Here is a 20,422-nt window from a genome sequence, read left to right as displayed (position 1 = left end):
TTATAATCCAACAAAGCAGATGTGAAAGCAGCTCCTGGAAAATCCACTGCAGAAATTAGTTTGACATCTGCACAGCATTTGCAATTAATGTCAATTTATTAACTGCAATTATCATAATTTCTCTGCATCATCCGTGTTGGGAAAAATACCAAGTATTCAAGAAAGTATTCTCCTGTCAACAGGGTTAATACATTTTGATTCACACATGGTGCTGACATAAACATCTATTTAATTTCTCCTGTCCATAAGATTGGTTGAGTTAAACTCTTTATACCTAATAAAACTGACGCTGGTCTTGCAAGTCTTTAGGGAGGGCAGCTGTTAGCATGGGTGGGCAATTTCTTAATGGACTGTAGAAAGACCAGATTAGTTCATTGACATGCCTTACTCACTCTCTTAAATTCAATTATCCTCTCTCTTGAATTAAATTATCACCTGCTTGTCAGGACAGATGTGTTGCTGCTGTAGATAGAGGAGGTAAAGTGTAGTTAGATGCAGTGTGAGTGTGTGTTGGTGGGGCAGGTGTAAGTTGGAATAAATTTGAACAAATTGGAACAGAATGCACTGTTTTTCAGCCACAGTGTGGAGGCTGATGCCTAGATGAACATGAGAAACGACTCCATTCAGCTGTACACTGTAATATTTCAATTAGTCTGGGTTCAGGCAATATTTGTTTAAGACATGGGCCATCAATATTTCCTGCATAATTAATCGTATGTAATATAGGCTATTTTTTTATGGAGGTTACATTTGCATTTTGTCATTTTCTCCAATGGAGCGCCATAAAGATTGACATTTGAGCAGCTGTGATGCTCAGGGCACTGATGGAGTGGAGCCATTTGTCTCTGACTGCAGGGACAGTTTATAGCCTCAGCCTCTTCCTAACCTTGTAAATCTATGAAACTGTGTAAATTGTATACATTTTGTATAAACATTTAATCCCTTTTTGCATTTATTTCTCATATTCAAATACCTGCTGACTAACCATTGTCTCAAGGGTGAGCACGGGGACTACACGGATTTAAGGGGGGTAAGGTTTGTCTTTGAGAACGGTCAGATATACAGCTGGGTCCAAAGTCTGAGACCACATTGAAAATCTCTAATATTGTCATAAACAGGGAAATAACCAGAAAGTAAATGAAGACATGGACCACAGAACTGGTAGGGCTGGGGCCCTACCTACTTTTGAATATAAAACATGTAAAGAAGGATTAAATAAATAATTATTAATAAAAATAATAAATCTAATTATTCAGTTGCCACTATTATACTCTGCAGTGATGTAAATCAAAATTTTCGCACAGCTAACATTGACCCACCCACTGCCACTACATTAGCTTCATTAGCCTTCAGATTTTTCTCAAAATGAAACACCAAAAAATAACTCCGGACTCCTCTCCAGCCACAGGCTCCTCCCTCGCTCCGGAGCCACCAGCTTTCAGCTCTGCTCCTTCTACAAGTTTGGCAGGTGTCCACCGCTCCAGTGAATATTGAAGGGATCTGAATTCAGACTGAATACTTTGACATACTCAGACTTCTGGGATGAAAGCAGGCCAAACAGTATCATCACTAGAATCAGCAATTACTGCAAATCCTGTGGCAAAAGCTCTATTACCAGAGGTGCACACGTTATTGAAGTTATTCTACACCATCCCTGTATCAACTGCCACTTGTGCTGCTGATGGGCCCCACCAATTTGAAATGCATTCCACAGTCAATGAATGAAGGTGTTAGACTCCAATCAGCAAAAGTCTTCCTGTCAAAAGAAGGCGGTCTTGTAGTGTCTCAGAGGATGTGGAGCCGTTTCTAAACCACTTCTCAGGAGAGAAACAAGGACAAATAATTGAGGTGGGCAAAGAAATACCAGAATTTCACAGTGGATGACTGAAGAAAGTCCTATTTACTGATGAATCCAAGTTAGATATTGATGTCAGAAACAGAAGGGTGTATGTAAGAAGATGAACAGAGGAGAGAATAATACCACAGTGTTTCAAACGCACAGTGAAACATGTTGATGGAAGATTCAAGTCTGGGGCTGTTTTCAGACTCCTGCACAGAATTGTCTCCACCCCGACTGAGAAGAAACACCACTCCATTCTTCAGAGACACGCTCCACTGTCTGGTTTGATCTTTGAGGAGCAGGATTCATACTGCAGCAGGATAATGAGCCTAAACACACCACAGAGCTTTGACGCAACTACTTGATGACCAAAGAAGACCAAAGAGTCCGGACTGTCATGGACTTTCCTCCACAGTCATCTGACCTCACCCACATTCAACATGAAGGGCACTTGAAGACTGAGAAAGTCAAGTGCTCTGTGACATCACACATTGTGCAACAATGATGGGATAATAGGGGTCCATGCAGCTCAAGTACATGCTGTCATCAAAGAAATGTAGATTATACGTTTCGCTCCTGTGGTTTTGGACACCACTCTATAAGCATAGTGTGTGATTTTGCTTTTGTTCTACAGGAATCTCAACTGTTAGACTTCTGGACTCCACGCTAATTTGTTGTGTGCCTCTGTGTAGTTTTACCATATTTGAAGAGTCAACAAACTTTGAAATCTTGATTCTATAGCTGACACTTCAAATCACACAAACTTGACAAAGCTGCTGACTGCCTCTGGTTCCTAGTTATTTCAGTGTATAAAAATCAATTGGCAGAAACTTTGTTCAGATGAGTCATCCATCACTTCTCCTCTTTTCTGTTTTTACTGTCAAAGAATCTCGAATCACAGTTGCACAATGGGGCATTACAGAGTTTTAAAATCAATCGGCACTCAACTCGGCAATAGCATAACCTACAAAAGTAAAGCCTCCTTCAAACACTCCCCTGAGAAACAACTTTCAATCTATGAACTTTTAATACCTGAATTGATATTTGTTTACCTTCTTTGCCCTAAGGTGACAGTCCCTAGCTGGAGTTGAACATTTTTTAACACCAGTGCTAATTTAAAAAATCGTTTGAGAGCAGTCATGCTTTTATCTAAACTGACTAACAGGCTGATGGCAGGTTGATATGACACATAAAATAGGGGGGAAAATACGGTTGTTGGCAGGAAATGACTTGCCACAACTGTCTGCTCCCCACCAGTGATTTATGTCCCAGGATATCACTGAGCCACATGATGAATCTTCATTTGATGGAGGGCTTCATGACTACAGTGTTTTACATGGATACCCAAACATACGGTAGGCTGGGAGAGTGCTGGTGTAGGTATCATGGAGCAAAACATATCTCTAAATGACTAAATTCAAGCCCATACATTGTTTTAATTTTTTATTTAAAAATGTACCTCTAAGGGATGTTAAAGACTTCACAATATTGTTTTACAAGAAAAATCCCAAGTATATCCACATATCTCTGCCAGAACCATAAAACAATGCATTAAATCCAAGCTGCTCATTTAGATTAGCTGCTCGTGTCCTCACAGCTTTAACTGTTTATTTTTCTCTGCATCAGGACACACAGTGGTCAATGTGCACGTCAGTGATAGGAGCCAAAGTTGGCAAGCATTAGTGAAAAAAAGCCGATATTGCATCATAACTGCATGGAAAAGCAGCTCTTTGTAGTGTTCTCTACTAAAGGAGTGTAGAGAGAACAAGGTCAGTATCTATAAGTACCTTTAATGAAAAATATTTTATTGTAAAATCAGATAGTATAGAGATGAAACATACTTCAGTTTGAAAAATGAGAGCCGTTGTTAGAGAGTTCTCTACTCCTCAATGAAAATGATCTGATTTTGTTGTTGTTAGTGTTCCTCATATGGGCAATATGGCGCTGAAGGTGAGGTTCGCACACTGTCAGTGTTACTTTATTGGAATGTACATGCAGGTGCAGATTGATCTGAAAAGTTAATATAACATTGCCTCTACATGTTGACGATCATATTATAGTAAAATAAATGGAAATCAATGGCTTCCTGGATGGTTAAAAAAAACACCTTAAAAGTTTGAAGGTGTCATTTGTATTTTGTGTCCTCATCAGAGAACAACCATATAGGTTGAAATTTCAATGAGCTCATTACAACCCTTATCGACTGCTGTTAGGTGGCAACCTCTAGCGGCTGTAGTAATTATTATAGCTGAAGAGGACGAGGTTAGGAGAAGTAGTGAAGAGAGTGAAAAGTCCATACAGGGAGGAGGTCAGGAGCACAGGACTTTCTATTAGGAGACTATTGTTCATGTCCAGAGTCAATGGTGAGCTCTTTTAACTAGGGATGCTCCGATCAGGGTTTTTTGCCCCCGATACGAGTCCGAGTCCTTTGATTTTTGAGTATCTGCCGATACCGAGTCCCGATCCGATACTCTTATAATACATTTAAAAAATTAAAAAGATCGAAGAAAACTATCCAAGGTGTCCCTTATTTTTTATTATATTTTAATAAGTAACATACACAACACATCATACACAATTTTGCATGCAAGCAGTGCTTGAACATTCTCCAGTCAAAACAGAAAAAATACTCTTCACATTAGAACGTAGTGCAACTTAGACTCAATAGTCTCATATTAAAACAAACAGCATCTTAACTTAAAGTGCTAGAATAAAAATAAATACAATATAAAATAAAACAAATGAGCCAATATTCAAGCAGTGCAGTGTGTAAACTGAGCACTTATGAGGTAGCTTGAAGATTCTCAAGTCAGAACAGGTATTCACAAATAAGTTTGTGGTATTAAACGAAGCTTTGTCCTTACCACCCCTCGATATCCCAAATTTACATATCTGACAGTTTGCAACTGCATCGTTCTCGTCACTCACTTTAAAATACTTCCACACAGCAGACATGGTGCGCCACAACTCGCCACTCCGCTTCAAAACAAACTGGCGTGCTGGTCTTCTGCGCATGCGCATGTCGTAAACGGTGGTAGTAAATACTCATTTTATTTTTTTTATTTTGAATCACCAATAGCCCATATATCAACAATCTAATACAAATAATGACTAAATAAATATATATAAAACCGATCTCTGATCGGGTCGTAACGTCCGAGTCCCGATCGAGTCTTCAGTGGCGTGATCGGCCCCGATTTCCGAGTCACGTGATCGGATCGGTACAACCCTACTTTTAACTTACTAATGTAGTGAAGTAACACCATGTACATAACTTAATGTGAGTTACTTAGGTTACAGGTACAAGAAGTAAAAAAGTGATTTAAGCCCAAACCACAAGTTTTTCCTAAACCTAGCCAAGTAGTTTTATTACCTAAATTAAACCAAAGTGTGACTTTGCAACAAAGGCCCAGGACATGTGTCACTAGCAGGGTTGGGGGTAATGCGTTTTTAAGTATCCTGTTAGAGAACTCTAACTTTTTAGTTGTAACAAGTTTTGTCGCTACAAAAATAAAATCAAATCCCTGAAGCACATTTGCACTATTTGTGTTTCTCTCCTGCTGCGTGCTAGCGGAAGGTAAAGCTACAGATTCGTCAGTGCGCATGTGAAGCTAGCTTATTCAATGTAGTGAGATGGCAGAGAGGACAGCATTAACTTTGTGGAAATATTCCCATTATTTTGAAATTTTAGGCGAAAAGGACAAGAACAACATCACGGTGAAATGCAAGTTGTACCTGGAGGATAAGTGCTTGTTGTATTGTTTTCATGTAAACAGCTGTGCCTAATACTGTACGCCTCTGCCCAGCTCACTGTCAGATTGTTTGCAAAATAAAGATGTAAATGTTATATTGTGTCTAATATTCCTATTATTAGGCTGCAGAGTTACTGATTATGGGCCATAAAGGAGGCTACAAAATGACAGTAGAGCCAATATATTTAAAGGTACATGTACAGTTGGCTATACGCCGTCTGGACAATATAACCCACATGTGCAACGAGTCACAAAGAGGTTTTACTGTAATTTTTTGTAACTCTTACTCTAACATGTCTCAGTAGATAACGCAGTAACGTAACACGCTACTTTTTAATGGCAGTAATCTTGTAACGTAATGAGTTACTTTTAAAAGTACCTTTACCCAACACTAAGCACAACAGCTTTATGCTGCTCATAATACTCCTTGCTGTGGCTATCTTTGGCCGTAGCAACTAGCTGCTGTAAGCATGTAGCTCAGATAGCCATAGAGCTAAGTGGGGGGAGTAACTGTGGCCGACAGGCCTCAGCTCAACCAGCCTATTGGAGTTAATTGTGGAAAGACAAACCAAGACTGTTTTAGTGTCATTTTAGTTTGAATGAAGTCAATTTTACAATGTGATAACGAGGCAGTTAAGCTTCTTTTAGTCAGGTAAAAGAGAGAAACATGAATAAAGAAGGTGTATCGATGGATTGTTCCGTTTAGTTAGGAAGGATGTGTAAAAATGTTTCCTTTCTTGACATTTTGTGAGTTTATTTTGTCGACTTATTAGACTGAGTAGCAAACAGGATGCCTCTTGCAGTAGGCTACATCATAGTATTAGGAGATAGGACAGGCTAGCCGGTGAGCATGCTAAATTTCAGTAGACATTTCTTCAACATGGCAAATAGACATCTTTTATATAATGTCAACACGATTTCTTAACACTTTGTGAGTAATGTTGGTCCATTTTTTGAACATTTTAAGTTGAATTCAGGCATACCTTGGAAAAATTTTCACATTCATCCGTTCATTTAAAATACTGTTATGGTCCTTTTAGTGAGATGTACAAGAGAGTAGTAAAATGTGCAAAACACCCAAGTCAACACTTTGATACAAAGACTAGCATTAATAACAGTAATTTGTTATCTCAGCGCCTCCCAGATGCTCTTTTGAATGTCACCTTTTTACTTCCTACCTCATCACCTCCCCTTTTTCTTTTAATCAAGATAATGTGAGCTGTGCTTGTTCAAATTACAGAGTAGGATTCAAAGAGGGGGCTGGATCCACTGATGGAAAATTCACAAACATTCAGCCTGTGGCTTCAATGCAGTTTTGTGTATAAAGGCTTCTGCTTGTGGAGAGATTGGCAACTCTGCCTCTTTGACTGTGGATTTTCTCGCTGTGTGATTGAGTGCTGATGTAAGATGGCAAGTCAAGAATGAAGCCTTTGCTCTTTGAAAGATTTGCTTTTGAATCAGCTTGTAGAAAAGCTTTCAGTAACATTACCTCCAGAAAAAAACAAAAAAATTCTCCTAAACAACAAAATATGGACAGACAGGTGCATCACCAGGAGCTGTTCTTGTGTAATTATTAAAAGCGGCAACGTCAAAGCAGACTACTTAAGTAAAAGAGATGAGAAATCTTTATTGCAATTGTAAAAAGGACTGTGTCAGTATAAGAGCTTTGATCTCTATGAACAAAAATACTGCAAAATACTCTATTTCTATTTGGAGAGACTGTGTTTCTATATGAAGACAGTGCTGAGTGCAGTCCAGGAGAATATCACCATTTGTTGTGTGGAATGGGTTATGACTCTGAATCCCTTTCTTCATCTTTATTGTAAAAAGGTCACACCATTTATGCCATTTGTCACAGCATTACAGCATCAGCTTTAAAATGGAATTGAACAATATTGGATCTTGTGCAGAATAGCAAAGACAGTGGGACTGGACTCAATATAAAATAGGTAGATTTGTCAATTTGAAGAATAGCTTTGGCAGACGAAGACGATATGAAATATCTCCTCTGCAGTGCTGCAGTGACACTGCACAATTTTTACTTGTGTAAGTAGGAAGAATAAAGTCTAAATGCAGCTCAGGATGTAGACTTTATACTGTGTCTCTGCAGCACCAGAGGACATGAAAGGTGAATCTCTGACTTATCAAGCTGAAATGTGATGTCTTTGCATATTTGAAGAAAAAACTTGTTGAACATATCAGTCCAATATCCTTTAGAATGACTTCTTATTGGATTTTACAGCCTATGATTTACATCCCTCACCAGTACAGGAAGTAGTGTGCCTTTTATTAGCGAGGTTTAAAGTAAGAGGTGGTGGATAATAGATGTGTGTAGTGTAATGACTTTTACACCAGAGAACAGAGTGCGTCTTCCATCTCAGACCAAAGATTAATGTTGGGTTTTACAAGCATAACCACAATCTTTCCCACCCTTGTCCTTACTCTAGTTGCGAGCATCAATATTCTGTCTGGTGGTCGAGTTCACTTAATCTGTGGTGCTTCTTTACCATTCTTTACAGTTTAATGCCATTCAGCTACTTAACAATGCGTAGGGCAATGTGCCTAAAAAAGCCAGCATAATACAGGGATGAAGACGACTGCTTGCAAATATTGATGTAAACAAGAAAAATGCATAATATTCAACAAATACTCTTTGCAAATGTTTTCTAATGAAGATAATGCATTAGAGATGTTTGTTAGGCCTCAAGGATACACATAATGAGTTTAAGTGAGAAACACTGAATGTAAACATAACTGTTTAAAAGGAAAACTCCACCGGGTACCTTTTAATTTGGCTTGTTTGGAGAGATGCCAGTTACAGTATATTAGCTGCACTGAATGAGCAAACACAGAAACTGATATGAGAGCAAAATACCCGACAACACAAGAGTTTATAGGGCAATAGAGACAGATGGCCAACAGCTAACCCAGGATAAACCTGTAAATTTATATACTATCACTAAATTGATCTTACACCCACTGAATGTCACAACACTATTACTGCATAGGTTTTGTTTTTGCTATTTTATTCATTTAGTGCTTTATATGTTATGGTTACTGTATTGTATTTCCCTTTGTATTTTCTTACCTTCTTCTCTCCTTCCTTTCTTTCTTCTGATTGTATTCATCCTTTCTTCTTCTCCGGCCAGAGGCGGTTTGTTGCAGGTTGCCCGTCAGTCCCATTCTAGCCACACATTTTTACAGGAACACCCAGAGGAAGTTTCTTCAAATTTGACACAAATTCCCACTTTATGGTTGTCACAATATTCAACTAATTAACTTTCCCCTCTCCTAGTGTTTCCCTGTGGTGTTACAGTCAGCACCACTGTCACAAAGACAGCATTAGCAACATGGCTACTGCTAGCAGCCTTGTTAATGTCCAAAGCAAAAAACAATTGTAAGAATCCCAATTTGACCTAAAAACCTTGATCTCTTTGCCCTTTAAAAGCAGACTTAAAAACATTAAGTATTAATAAGTAGGCAGTAATACTCACCTGTGTGGGAGAAAGAATGCTGGTCCTGAACCTCTTATGTCTTGGTGGTAAGGAGAAACACATCAACAGGGAACAGCCTTTGACACATAATGCCCGTCTGTTCACTCCTGTTTCACTCCCCCACTTCACCTTCTCAATATTTTTCTTTAGAGTAGAGTAGAGTTTCCACAGTTACTCCAGTTGTTCCACTATTACTTGGGAAGAGAGACTGGGGAAAACAATGCCTCTTCCTTATTCAGTCCAGCCTGGTGGCAGACGAAAAGTGCAGTCAAAGCGAGGTTTAACGGGAACCAATCTATACACTGATGATGTCATCTTTCTACAGTTATTACACTATGCAATCAGTGTTTGCTTCATAGTGATAAGTTACAGCACAAATTTTGCCTATTGCTAGTTTAACAACCTGCAGTGAACACATTTGTAATAATGATATAAAAATGATACTAATCTGTGCAGTCAAAAATCTGATGGTAGATCTGTTATTCTTAAATAGCTTCTGTACATTTGATACCAGCAAATGAAGATATCATTTTAAACTCATGGTATTGACAAAAGTATTGAAGTATCAATACTTTTGACCACCTTAGCCCACTGAGACTTAAGGAAGGACTGAATAGAATTTGGTGGTCAAAGGCCAATTGAGACAAAATTTCACACAAATGTCTAACAGTATAAAATGATGACGTGATTTTATATCCAAGGGTCAAAGGTCATTATCACTGGGACATCATAATGTGCTGCAAAAACACTTTTCTGGACATTAAACACCATTACTGAGGAATAGAAGAGGAGATTGTGACCCTATTTCACTTTTGATCTGATACTGAATTGGTGCTGGTGCTGATTGTGCTGCTGGGTTGAACATGAGTGTAAAGAATCCATGTTTTACTATTTGTAGCTTCTTTGTAGCAGCATCCATACGTGAAGCATTGTCAACTGTCATGGCTAACTTTGTGTTCTATCAGAATCCCTTTTTTGAATGTGAACATCTACAAGGGATTTGCCTACTTCACATTCAGCAGAACAAGAGCAACAAAGTCAAATCAATTACAATTATTAATCCCTTTATTACAAATCTAAAATTTGCCTCAAGAAGCTTCACAATCTGTACAGCTATGTGACCCTCAACTCTGATGAGTAACAACTCCCATTTATGGGCAAAATTGAAGAATCTTCAGGAGGAGCAATAGTGGAGGGATCCCTATTCCAGGACAGACAGATGTGCAATAGATCTTGTATGTACAGGAGGAGAACAACATTACCTTGATATTGAACTTCGGGTGATTGTTGCACCGGGTGACGAATCTCTCTATCAATCCTCTGTTCTCTAAGTGAAGACGACATGTTTCTCAGGGGAAATTATTCACTGGAATCCTACATGTCAATACAGTGCCAAAATACACTTACTATATTTCATTTAATTCCTTCAGAGCAGTTCATGCTGCTGCTTCTAATTTCACAGCTGATTAAATAGTAAGTTGATGCTCCCAGCAATTAAATGTTTTCCCCAAAAATGGCCTTTTCATGTTATTATTAATCTGGCAGGATCCATTTTTTAAACTCTTTGCTCAGTAAACAAATTCCATTTTAGCTTCAGTTTACAAAACACTGGTTCAGTACTGGAAATGAGTGTAAATCCAAATTGGACCAAATCACACACAGTGGCTGATGGTATAATCACAGTCGCGCAGCTGTGACACCCTGAAGTTATCAGGTGCTGATGGTGCACTACACTATCAAACCTCAGTGTTTACAGTACCTGCCTCAGTAAATTACAGTACACAGAGAGGCCATCAGGGGAACTGATGATCTCCAATGGTGCTGTTTTGTTTTTCCCACCATCTCCTGGAAAGAAATCTTCTGCAGGATAAAATGATTCTTTTTCTTTTTTTCTTTCTTTCTCTCGATTTTAATTATTTAGCTACATTTCTTTTGACATGCTGTGCCTTTGCTTGTTACAGTAAACCCATGAATGATTTATAGCAATAAATTAATTATAGAGTTCTATTTTTAGTCTTTCAGTTAGTCACCCTACTCAGATCACTGAACTGTTATCTCAATTTCTTTACGTCTTTAGCGGGGAATACATTTTATGAATTTATACAGTTGCCATGGTCACTGTAACACACAACAGTCATTATGAATTCTGCAACTACGGTGTAAAAAACACATGAAAAAGCGCAGTTCAAATGGTAAAAATAGCCACTGAGCAATTTTTCCACCTGTCCTGGTACTGTAGGAAACGAACAAAGCAGCTCAGAGGTCCTACTTCTTTCCTGGATGCTTCGTTGGAAGAAACACAGGAGTGAGAGTGTCAGGATGGCTGTTAATTCAGTGTCTGGATGCCAGTATTAGAGAGCTGCATTAACATCCCCTGTGGATGCAAGTAATTGCATTTCATGGGCTGAAAACACAGAAGAGCTTCCATCCAAACACAAACACACTGCCATAAATCCTCCAACAGCTACAAGGTCCACACTCAAGGGGAAATCAATTACTATGCTTACAATCCACACAGGAAATGCTGAAGTTGTCCTTGTGCTGAGAGTATCTGTATGTGCAGGCCACTGACTAAACTACAGAATAATGTTATTTAAATAGAAATGTTTTGCTTCTCTTTTATCTTGACTTGTAACGTGAAGAACAAAATGAACATTTCGTCATCTCCACTAGTAACCAGAAAAGCAAAAATGTTTTTATATACACAACATTCGACGGTGAACAAAGCTCAGCAGACCGATCTGATTGAACATCGCTGCTGCTTCTTCACTGAGGAGTATTTGTCATAAAAGCAGATTTCATGAAGTAGAGGGAAAGAACTTTGGCATCCGTGTGGCTTGAAGCTCAGGGAGCTGTTTAATTTGCAGGTAACACTTAGTTCTTAGCTCTAAATTACCCACTCTTATATGTCCTGGTGAAAACCCCACATGGCTCCACTCATAGCACTGTGACTAAAAATAGCACAGGGCTGTGAAAAGCGTGTTCAGTGTTGTCTGCTTTGCAATCAGAATCTATGATCTGTGTAACAATTTGTAGATGCAGATTTCATGAGAAAAATACTCATTTGTGTCTTAAAGTCTTAAAAGAATTCTGTTCGATATTGCTAATACTTTCTGTTGGCGTCAAAGCAATCTTTTCACAGTAAGACCAGTCAGCTATGGCAGTTAATGCATGTGTTGATATTCAATTTCAGCATTAATCAGTGTGATATTAACAATAGCTACTCATTCAGTGCAATCACTTTCTAGATATACACCTTAATGTGCTTTTTTCCACTCTCCAACCGAGACCTGACAACTGGAAGATCAAACCTTAAAGGTACCCAGTTGAGTCTTTGGCCACTAGCCCTGTCAGGCCTCACTCAGAAGGAGTCAGGCATTGCTGCAACAACACTGGTCCTTCCATTCATTTGAATAAGGGTAGTGTTTTTAGACTGTAGCAGTGTGGTAAAAAAAAAAACAACAAAAAAAACCCAACAGATATAACAAAACCTGATGTCAAGTTGCAGGGGCCAATCACCTAAGCTGGAAACCCGACTAGCAGCATGAATGTAATGTATATCCACTCAATTTGGCCTTGTGTACGAGTTTAAAACATTGTTTGTCAGCATGACCTGCAGGTCAGAGGCAGATCAGAACGGGTCAGTCGTGGGTGCACTAGTAGTGTGACTAAATGCTTCAGGGGGAAACACAACGGACATTTTTTGTGTAATGTTATGTTTCACTTTTAATCGCTTGGTTTGAGGTCACACAAACAGGCCATGGAATGACACTCCCACATCGCTGCACAACCTGTGTAGCTAATAGCTAAGCGCTGAATTCTTTCTGAATGAAGCCTAAGTCCTACAGCTGCACGATGGCATCATTTAGCTCTCCAAAAAAGACTTTAGATGTGTTGGTTTTTACCACATTTACATAGTCAATGGGTCCTATTGTTTATCCTCGCAATGCTATTAGATATTTAGAGTCAGGCCATCAGGCCATTTGTCAATATTCAAGTAATTGAATGCATGAAATATATTCTTTTGTAAATATATGAATGTCTCGAACATGAAGATATTTAGTAATTGTGGAAAACATTCGTCAATTTCGATTTTTTTGTTATTTCTGTGTTGCAATTCTACATATCTAGGTTAGGGTGGCAGTCAAAATAACCTGTGTAACTTACACATTACATAGGGACACTGCACTCCTCACATGTTCACATATGAAAAAAAAACTAATAGACATGAAATGTCTTTGATGGTTCACCATAAGTAAAGTCTAAATGTTATTTCTCTGTTAAAATTTTAGACCAGAATTAGAATAAATTAATAAATCATCTTTGGTTGCTGTAGTTGATATTCTAATTGTATCTTATCTGTTAAAATAATGCATTTAACTGATCCTGGGCTCTTTTTCTGAGCTTTGTTTGTTTGCCAAGACAGGTGCTTGTTGCATGAGGAGACAGGAAACAGGTTCTGAATGTTTTGGGCCAGGCCCATTCATCTGGCCAGGGACAGGTGAGAATGTTCTGTAAAGTGGGGATCTAAGTGTTCTGCTGGGAAGCATGCATTCATTTTAGTATGATAAGTAGATAGCATAATAGGTTAGCCAGACAGTATTGTGTGGTTTTAGTGGAATAGGTAAAAAGGATCAGGATTAATTTGCGTTGAAATTATTAAGCCCTGAAAAAACTTAGCTCTCTAACCTGAACAACTTGTCCACCACTCTAGCTTTTCTTTCAGGTTATCTACACAATATAATACTCATATGAATTATTTCAGATGATGGGAGTCCATCAAACAGGATCCCAGGGGCATCTGTACATCTCCCACTGGATGTACGCAAGGTGCTAATCACACATTTTCTAGTGAAGTCAAAGAAAGGGCACTGCAATCAAAGAAACACCAACATGAAATGGAGCAAGTGTATGTTTGTCTTTAGTTTTCAGAGAATAAGAACTGTTTCTTGGACTGTTCCTGAACATGGCTGAACACTGGGACTGAGACCGTTTTTTATATACAAATGACTCCTTTTTTATCTATCTATCTATCTATCTATCTATCTATCTATCTATCTATCTATCTATCTATCTATATATATATATATATATATATATATATATATATATATATATATATATATGTATATATATATATATATATATATATATATATATATATATGTATATATGTATATATATATATATATATATATATATATATATATATATGATATTGTGATTTTTACCATCTTTTTATAAAGTGTTAACATCTTTTTTATCCAAAATTCATTCTCTACAATTTCATGGACAGTGCTGTGCCATGTAGGAGGGATATATCCTGGCAGTGACATGCATGTTTGTCCACCTGGACACAGCCCGGCAAATAAACTGCCAGGACAAACATACCCACTTGATTTGGATAACTGAGCTTTGGATGAACTAAAATGCATTTTCAGGAGGAATCAGAGGGGTAGATTTCCTCGCACTAGAAGGCTAGAAGTGATTACAATAATCAGCACCTCTTTCAGGTTGCATTACATGGCATGCAAATATTGTTTAGCTTATGCTTTGACTAAAAATTATATTTAAATTATATTATATTTAAAAAAGTAACATGTTATTCAATATACCACCGTGTTCTCGACCTATCTGACTCACAAACATTATTATCCCTAGTGTTATACTTGCTAATTATGTTCATCTCTTACAATAAAAAAACATCAGAAACCATTTTTCTAATAAAATGAATAGCTCCATTAGTGTTTGATTCATGTGTCTGTCCTATGGGACTGGAGTGAACAATCTTTCAGGTCAAACATGCTTAAAGTTAAGGTGGTTGTGACTTGCAGCAGCTTAAGGAAGACTGCTTCTGGGAAGCTGCATTTACAAACAGAGACAGAGATACTAATTTACATCAGGCAGCAACCCACAGTGAAGCCATTTATGAGCTGGGCTCAGCATATTGCCAAACAATAGAGGGTAACCATTTGCCGGGAAACTTTGATTATATGCGACTGACTTTGAAAAAGTTTCAAACTGAGCACAGTAAGAGAAGAGACAGAAGGCTTATATCAACTGTTTGTTTTTTCTGAGAGTTCAATCAATGTTACCACAAGCGTGCTACTACACAGGGCTAACTTGACTCCTCTGTTGCATGGGGATAGGCCCTTATAGAGAAGAGAGACTATAGTTCAAGCTGGCTGCAAGAACTGTTAATTGACCATTTTCAGCAATACTTTTCTCCTGCAGTGGTTAATAGAGATAAAAATTAATAATAAAAATATCTTCAGGATTATTTTGGTTGAGTATATTTTCACATCATATTTTATAATGTAATGTCAACACTAAGGCAATCAGGAATTATTTTGTGCTATTTTTGGTGTGCAGTGCCCAATTCAGATGCACTTTCAGTGTTTTAGTTGCCATAGTGCTAGGCTGGGTCAGGTGAGGAGACTATCTCCAGGGCACAGTACAAGTAATGTTTCATTGGTTAGAATACAGAATGAGATAGGAGATAATCCACTTCAATACAATATGCAACCTAGTATCAGGCCAAACCATTTAATGGACCCACTGGTCCACCGTGACACTGTCGGCTTTGACGTTGCCTACCTGTGAAAACATCATGGTCTGGTGATCAAGCAAGAACAAACATGCAACATCCGTTTACATGGTTAAACATGCAAAAACATGGTTAACTTTAGGAAAAGATCATGTTTTGCCTAAATATAACTACTTCCTTAAAACAATCACTACTTGGCTAGGTTTTGGAAAAGATCAAGGTTTTACAATAATTACTTCCTGGAAACAGTCAACATTAACTACTGGCCTCACACAGGACTGGTGTAAGCCCTATGAATGAACCAGCCAACAATCCCTGACTTCCTCCTGACATGGACTTTCTCGCTCTCTGCTACACTTTTGTCATTGTTCTTGTCATTATCACCTCCAACGGGTACTGCGCCGAAGCAAGGCAGACTGTCAACCACATACACTCGAGTGGAAAAGTGTGTCTATTACACACTTTTGCGTGAGACTGAGCTGCCATAAAAGTGTTAGTAGAGCTGGTTACACTCATCGTGTTCTCACCCCCAATGCACCAAAACGGCAGCTTGGTTTATGGCCCAATGGTTCAAAATTGACTTCTTTCATGTGGTATTAATGTTGGTGCCACTCTCACAAAGACAGCATTAGTAAGGTGGCTACTGCTAGCAGCCTAGTAGGCAGATTTTGTATTTTACTGATCTAGTAGAAAGAATTCCAGTTTTGACCCATCTTAAGCAAATCGCAGTAGTAAGAGGAAACACATAACAGTGGGGAAACAGACTTTGACTCAACTCTGGAGCGCTCTCCATCAAGTGAATGCCCAACCATCACTCTTGTTTAACCTCAATGTCTATCATTCTCCCTTTTCACCTTCTTTGCTTCCTCCATCAGTGGGGTTCTTTTTCTTTTGCAGTGTAGTTTCCACAGTTAGTCCAGTTGTTCGTCCATTACCTGGAGATAGTGACCAGGGAAAACAAAGCATCTTCCTGTTTTGGTTGAGCAATGGCAGATGTGGTTCCTTTGTCCCGTTATAGATAAAATCCAGCCTGATGGCAGGCTGTATTCTGTAGACCTGTATTCTTAAATGTGAAATGTTTGTGAGCAAGTCTCATTTTAAAAGTCTGAGTGGACATTGCATATTTGTAATTGGTAACTTGACTGCAGAGCCCTGCATGTGTGAAGGTGACACTAGAGGGGTACCTACAGCATCACAGTTTGAGGCTTTGGGCCACTGATCAAAGCTGCCGTAGTTAATGAGTTGGGAGTGAGAACATGTTGTCATGGGCAATCGCACCTGCTCCTTTCAACCCCTATTAAAAGCAGTCCTCAGCCAGCCTGACATGACTTGTGCTGACAATTTGGTGATGGAGTGGAGAGTCTTAACCTGCTCTACTAAAGCGAATATTCTAACCCACGATATGCAAATTAAAATTTCTGGACATGATGAAAATCCAGCGGTCAAAAAGAGAAAAGTTGATGAGCCACAGATGAGTTTAACAACATAAATTTACCAACCAAAAGACCAGGACGACTTTAAAGTACAATGGAGCCAAGACTACAGTTTATTATGAACAAAACATATTATTTGAGGACAGATGTAGCTCATTATGTTTGTTTATGCCATTGTTGTGCAAGTTTTTTCCGCATTATAGCTGAGTCATCTCTGCCAGTTATTCTGTAGGGTATTGTGTATACTGCAGGAGTGAAATGCACTTAGCTTCAAACATTCTGTAGTTTGTAACAAGCTAAAACTCTGTCGCCTCACATGGGCAAAGACCCTGTCACTCTTCTATTTCAGTGACAAACGGGGACATGCACCAACACACCATCTGTGCTGCATTAAGGCGCTGTAGAGGCTGTCATGATTGACAAAACTGGTAACAGCGACACCTATTCCAAACTCCTGTCTGGCTCTGGGACGCTAGAGATGAAGAGTGATGGCCTGTCACTCGGGCTCACAGCATACGACTGGAGGATGGCTGCAGACGGGAGGAAACAAGCTCATCTCTGGTGTGGATGAGGATGACAACATGCCACATGCTTGATAATAGCCCCCTCAGTTTAGGGAATAAACAGAGGGATGTTTATAATGAGATTGTGCTGCAGGGCCCTCTGATGGTCCCACGCTCCAGGAGTCTGAACACACCATTTAGTTTGCATGCTTGCACTATAATATACAGGCCTGAATCCTTTTGAAGCTATTTATTTATCTGCACAGGGAGGAATTAGAGGGAAAATGGGAGAAAGTATCAGGGGATAACATCAATCGAGGGTTGCAGGTAAATAAAGACGCATGGTTACAAGTACTGAATGTCCAATGTAGAATTGCAGCTTTGCCATTAAACTATCTTCATGCTGAGAAAATGTTTTTAAAACATCTATAAAAGTACTGAAAGAGAAGATGTCACACCGCGGTGAGGGGTGTCTCGTCTGGGGTTTTTTGTCTTGTGAATTTCATGTTTTATTTTGAAAAGTAACTCTCCTCTCGTTTCAGGTCACTTGCCCTTCCTCTTGTGTCACCGGTCTGACGTCTCCCCTGATCCCTGATTGTTTTCACCTGGTCCCCAATTACCCTCTTGTGCTTAAAGTCTGCGTCTGCATGTTGTCCTGTGCCAGAGTATCATGTTCGTTCGTGTGTCTCCAGCTCCCATGTTCCATGTCCTCGTCAAGTGTTCTACATCAGAGTCTAAGTTGGTATTCTTGTTTTTCTTTCCTCCTCTTAAGAAGAGTGATTTTGTGTTGTAGTTTTTCCAAAGCAGTATTAAGCTAGTCTTGATTTATAGCCTTTTGTTTCCCTCTGTTGGAGTGGTTTTTTGTTCATAGTTTTTATTTTTTGTTTCCTAGAAATAGAGTAGACTAAGTTTTGTAATCCCTGAACCTCCCTTGTGTGGAGCGCTTTATGTTGTTTAAGATTTCATAGCTAAGAATCCTCGATAGAGTAGATTAGTTTATTCAGCCTTTTTGTTTCCTCTTCGGAGTGATTTTCTGTTTTTTTTGTTTTGTTCTTCTTGTCATTTACCCAGAGAAGTTAGAGTTGATAGCCGGTTTGTTTATCACTCGTTTCTTAAGAGCCGTGAAGTGATTCATAGAAATAAAACCTGCTTGATCTGCATAACCCTCTGCATCTGAGTCCTCCTTTAAGTCCAGGCCTGACAGAAGATATGGGAATTTGTAGAACTGGGAAAGTAACTGTTACAGGAGCAATGGGAATTGCCAAATATTTTAAACATTTAAAACATAATGGGAATAGCATGAAATATGCATCCTAGGTTTTATTTTAGATCACAGTTGAAATGTCAAAGCAAACCAAAGATTCACAACTTCCTGTCTTTCCTTTTGAGTTAAACCTAGGTCTTATCTTTGTCGTTTTCCTCATCGTTATGATTACAAAAATTCCAGTTAAAGAAAGAAAATTAAATCGTTTATTTGTGTCATAAAATGAAAGTAAACATTAAAGTTATTATGCATACACTGTCAGTTGTAAGAGTATTTTTTCATTTTGCAGTGCTACACTTTGTGGTTCGACAATGATATGCTGTACAAACTAGTCTTCCTGCAATCATTTTTTAGTGCAAATGATGATCATAGCGGACATTTCGGGACAATAAAATTGATGACTTTATTATCTCCGCCATGCTGTCGGCCGAGTGTGTGTGCACGTGTCTGTGTATGTATCTGTTCGCTGCTAATCTAAAGTGCTACTAACCCATCAGCCTCATATTTTTTTTATCACATTTATGACTCAAGGCTCAAGGACCCCTTATGGCTGCTGTGATTCACAACTTTTGAAAAACTATTTTTTTGAGTGCTCTTTTAAATGCTTCTTTTCAAAAGACTGAGAACTTTCCGACCTCCTACTAGAATAAGTGCGATGGAAACCACTTGAAGTTGGAGTTCCAACTTGTAAACTCAGGGCAGATCCTTCTTCCTATAAAGAGGAGGTAGGATGTATTTGCAGAACACAGTATTTGTGTTAGGCTAGTGAATGGAATATTGAAAAATGTTTCCAAGTATAAAAGCGCCTTGAAATGAAATTTATAATGGTGTCTGTTACCTCACGTGTTGTATTCTTGTCTATTTCATTTACGGCATATATGTATGCAAGAAGGCTGCACTGCTGGGGGTTCCACTGTGTGTACACATTTAGTTACTGTCAGCCAAGGTTTTTATTATTTATGGCATCGTGCACCTGGAACACTTGGAGGTTGGAAGTTGATCCAGACAGCAAAATATGGTATGGTAAGCGATTAACGAGCATGGCTGTTGTTATCTATCAGTCCTGTGGCTTGACTCTAACGTGAAGCAACTTGGAGGTGGAGCTTGAACTTTCTCATTAAGGTATGTTGTGTTTATGTCAAGTTGTTTCGACTGCACCAGTATGCACAATTGTTTATTTATTGAAAAGGTTAAAGCTTTACTTATTTGTCATTTTACAACAGCAGGGTTGTTTAAGCCGCTACATAAGAGAGAAAAACAAAACAAATTACTTTATAAAGTTATAAAGTGGAGTGCGGAGGATCAATTTGAGGAGTCTCACAGTCTGGGGATAGAAGGTGCTCCACAGTGTACCCGATGTGGGTAGATTTGAAGAATTGGAATGATATTACAAGCTCACAGAATAAGCTTTGGCCCTAAACAGACTGTATACTGAGGCCGACTACATTATCATCGTAACTGATGATAATCAGAGAGAGACATTGACAATGTACAGAATAAGTGACCGCAGTCTGGTAATGGAAAAGGGCAAACACAAACAGACCTGGCTGCCAAAGAAGAGGGTCTGCGCTGTTATTGTATTGAGGGAG

The sequence above is a fragment of the Pagrus major genome, chromosome 9 (assembly GCF_040436345.1).
Source record: "Pagrus major chromosome 9, Pma_NU_1.0".
NCBI lineage: Eukaryota > Metazoa > Chordata > Actinopteri > Spariformes > Sparidae > Pagrus > Pagrus major.
The sequence above is the reverse complement of the archived record's forward strand: the minus strand, read 5'-3'. Positions refer to the sequence as shown.